The following is a 4582-nucleotide window of genomic DNA, read 5'->3' on the forward strand; positions in this document are numbered from 1 at the left end:
TGGCCCTTTACAACTTTAGTAACAACATGAACCAGTGTAAACAAAGATTTTCCTAGCAGTGATGTTTTTACCAGTTTTCCTCACCTCATGCTGCTTTCAGCAGATAAGCACAACATAATACTAAAAACCAATGCCACTAGAAACACCTTCTATAGGTGTCTAAAATTCCCATTATCATTATTTAAAGCTGGTAAAGAAAACCAGAGTAAACTAAATAAATTTGCCTTGGAAAAACCTACAGCAGAGAAGACCTGAGCTCATTGCCTCTACACAGACCTTCCTTTGTACACATACACAGTACACAAAACACCATCACTGTTAAATTATGCTTAACTAGTTATGCCTCACATTATTCTAGAATATAGCACCAGAATACAGAACTGATCAGAGTTAAGGGGAGTTCCATAAAAAACAGGTGAGACTGCCTAAAGACAGAGATACTTGATTTGCTTTTTTAAACCAACACAATATAGATTCTGCCTAACAGGAAGCAGTGAACCAGCTTCAGTTCTGCCAAACCAGTCATGCACTGCACACCGCTTTTACTGCTGAAAACTGCAGTAGCAAGCAGCAGGTGCACTGAGTGTCCACATCCACCCTGAGAGCATGCAGCAGGTTCAGCTCAATCCTCCAAGAGACCAAAGGAACAGTACATAATCTCCAACAAAAGCAAAAGAATTGCTTTACAAGTTTACCTAATAAAATTCACTTGCAGTACAAATCTGTACTAGAATCCATTGGGCATATAGCTTTATTCTAAGCTAACATATTAGTGATTTCTGTTTTGTTCACTAAGTTGAATCCCAGCATTTATCAGAACACACTTTAATTACTTTTGAAGACCAACTGCCCTGTCCAGCACAATTGTCCAGCCCTGATCCTGCAACAGCCTGGCTGAGAAACAACATATTCAAGGTGCATGTGTCTCATACAAACACATTCTGACTTGTGCCCATTGTAACACTGAATTTTGCTGGCTGCCTCAAGAAATTACTATCTTCAAGGCCATCTTCTCATCATCAAGACTGGGCATACAAATGACAATCACCTCCACTGAAGACAGAGAAGTGATGATTACATCTCAGAACAAATTCTGAGCAAAGGAAAGAAATAGTTTACATTCAGAATGTTTGGGATGTTTGGATTGCTTATGACTGATCTACACAAATTGCCCAGAGACAGCAGTTAGGGCAGTAAATATTTGAACTTCATGATTTTTTTTATATTTTTTTTTAAACTGGAGAAGCTCCACGTTTAAAAGGTTTTTGTGTCTGGAGCACTGAACACTACCACTAGTCATACCTATGTGTACACTGCACTGCATTTTTCTTCCTTCCTGCTCTGCCACCTAAACCACAGTTACCACTGCCATATTACTGAACAGGTGGCATACCTGCTTGTCATTTCTCCATCCTCTGTTGACCCCACATGCTCCAGTCCTCTAATCTCAGCCAATTTTCTTACAAGAAAGCAAAGAAGCTAAAACAAACCTTTAAAAAGAACAAGCACGCAGGTCAGCAGGGATAAATAAAAGCAGCATGTGTCAGCCTTGCAAGAACAAATGAAAGTCTGCCAAAATCTCTCACTGTAAAGCCCTGACCTTCCTCTCCATTACATTTCTCAGTACTCAGCCCAAACCTTTGCTGTCATTCCACGTTCTTCCAATCACCACAGTTTTCCTCAGCTATTAAGAAACTAACACCATCCCTACTTACAACATCCAATACAGGGCTCCACTGCCCGCACCCAGTTATGCACAACAAACTGTGCAACAATGCTGTAACCTGGAAATGCATGTACTCCATCTCACAAATAATAATAATTTTTTTAAAAATCTCAACAACAAAAAAACCAAACCAAAACAATTCCCAGAAATAAGAAAATTTAGTAAGAAATCTCTGAGGCTGCTGCTTTCATACCTCAATTCATATATAGGATAGGGACAATGACCTGGAACTTGTACTCAAATTTATTTTCTCCATTTCAACCCCATGCCCTTATCCCATCAGTGTCTTCATTCTACATATTACATCTCCCACCCTTATGCATATATTCCCCTCTTTCAAGTCTTCCTTCCTCATTGCAACCTAAATTCCTCTTCCTCGGGCTTCTGAATTCATGTCCTCTCAGTGACAGCTCCAAAATCCCACTTACTAATATATTTGTGTAACTTCCCACATCTGCACATTTCATATTCTCAAGCTTCTGAAGAGTCTTAAGTCATAAAATCCTAAAAATTTAATTAAAACTTTACCCTGACCAGTCATGATAACCCAACATATCTGCTGTCTGCTCTGTTTCCATCACATTTAGTGCCACTCGTTGGAAAATGACAGCATAATCCCAGCTTTTATCTTTCTCTAATTAACACTACTTTTGTAAACAGTACTCTTAAAAAATAAAACAAACTTAAATACGTATTTTATGCTTTCTAACATCACTTTGAAGAAGAAGTAGTGTCAGTTCTCAGTCAAACACCTGTTGGGGAACAAAAGCTTCCATGGAAAAAATGTGGATATTACACTCTAAGAATTACTTACAGCGGGCTTTACCAAACGCAAGAGTCAGCACAATATAGGTTGAAGAACTCTATTTAATTGTCTCAAGATCTCTTACTGTGACAATTGCTTCCTACAGAAGGGCTTTCCTTAAATGCAGTAATCCTGTAAATAAACAAAAAATCCATTTGGCTCATCAGTACAGCATTAGCTAACCTGCTAATAACCTGCTAATGCCGCCTAATTTCTAGGATAAATAGTTTTTCAATCCTTCTCCGAAGTTTCAACAGGCAAGAAAAAATCATCAATCTGTAACAATTTGCTGAGATGACTGATTTAACTTGAGCCAGGAGGGTGTAAAGTAACACATGAAGAGCAGCGTTTGTCAAAAATAATGTTCGTGTAAAGTGGACATTTTTGGTGGCCTTCCCCCAATCAAAGAGGGAATGGGAGGCTTCTAGTAATAAACTCCTAGATCAAATTTCTCCAAGTCTGGACTACCAACACAGTCAGCAGCATTGAAAGTTTTGTTACAGCCAGCACGGGTTCACAGCCTATCGTGGATACAATGAAATGGGAGACTGATGAAGTCAGCTTAAGAAAGTTCTGTCCTGTATCCCAGGTTTGCCACCCATCAGTCGTGAACATGCAACTGTCCATCAAGCCACAACACAAACTGACATGAATCAGACAGAAAAACATTTCCTCTTTAAAAACTACTTATTTTCATCGTGGATATTATTAGTAATGCAATTTGCAAGGGTACACAAAGGAAACTAAAGAGGATGGAGATAAGGGTGAAATACCAGGTGAAAACAAATGGCCAGAGGCAAGTTTCATAGCCTGGCTTGGCTTAACTGTCCAAGATAACATTATCTTCCTGCATCTCCAGGGCAACTCACCTTTCAGTAAGAAATAACACCAATACCTGAATTTTAATGCCGCTACAATCACCCGTGACCTCTTCTATGGCTGCGGCTCCAAAGAAATCCGGTAAGAACCTGTATCACCATGATAAAGGGCAATCCCCATTCTCCCTTGGGAGAGTCCCATCAGGCAATGGACCAGGAGATAACACACTTTTGTTGGACTTTCAGCTACATTGCTTCCTCACATCAGCCCACCCTGCCACTCACAAATCCACGTCTGAGCACACGGGAGAGGGCAGAATATACTGCAAAGCAAGAGGGAAAGGCGAGTACACCGTTCTTTGCAACTGCACGTGTGCTGGATTGAGTGACCATGCAACCACTGCCTAGAGTACCCCAATACGGAAATCTTTTCTTCACGGTAGCACAAATGCACAATGAACTTTCTACACACCACAGCTCAGAATCACCAGACAAAACAATCACTGCACCAAGGAGCAAGAAGACAAAATCTAGGTGAGCCAATCCCGCAAAAAGAAAAAAAAAAAAGTCACGCCAAAAAAAAAACCAAAAAAAACTTCACACTTTGATTTATGACGAAGGTGTCTGCATCCAAGATGCCATCCACCACAGACACCAAAACAGAGCTCCGCTTGCCCAAATCAGACTTTGCCAAGACAAAGTGAGAAGACTGGGAGACCCTGTGTACAGCCCCAGCTACAAAGCGGTGCCTACCAAAGAATCCCTCTCAAAGACATAAATCAGTAAGAGCCCTCTTTGTACACCCGCCGTGACAGCAGGAAGAATTCAGACAAAGTACTCATTCAACATGCTGTCTAAAAAGTTATATTCCCGTAAGTTAAACGATATTTATACACTAAACCCAATGTGTTAAATGGAGGAAAATGACATCCTCTGCCTTAGCGAAAAGACAGCATCATCTTCGAACCTTCTCTAAAATGGCTCTAGCCAGTAAGACAAATAAAAACGCAATGGAAACTAGTGGGAAAACATCACTTAAAATAGAAATAATTTTTTTTTCCCCATTTGGCTCTCTAAGGAATAGGGGCAAATTGCCGCTCTCCCTCAGCACAGGGAGAGTCCGGGCCGGTGTAATTTTGCAAGGATCTGGCCGCGCCGGGTCAGGGGCTCTGACAGCCGCCCAGGCGGGGGCAGGGCCCGCGCCGAGCCCCCTGGGTGCACCGCAGTATTTAC

At 41.1% G+C, this 4582-nt stretch overlaps 1 protein-coding gene across 5 annotated transcripts in view; it reads right to left on the bottom strand.

Moving 5' to 3' along the window:
- Positions 1-4582, bottom strand: part of ZNF318 (zinc finger protein 318) — a 32326-nt gene that overhangs the window by 27269 nt on the left and 475 nt on the right. The gene's annotated exons all lie outside the window — the stretch shown is intronic.

This window comes from Agelaius tricolor, unplaced genomic scaffold (assembly GCF_023055355.1).
Source record: "Agelaius tricolor isolate 1412-34295 unplaced genomic scaffold, bAgeTri1.0.p SCAF_1, whole genome shotgun sequence".
In the NCBI taxonomy this organism is placed as follows: Eukaryota; Metazoa; Chordata; class Aves; order Passeriformes; family Icteridae; genus Agelaius; species Agelaius tricolor.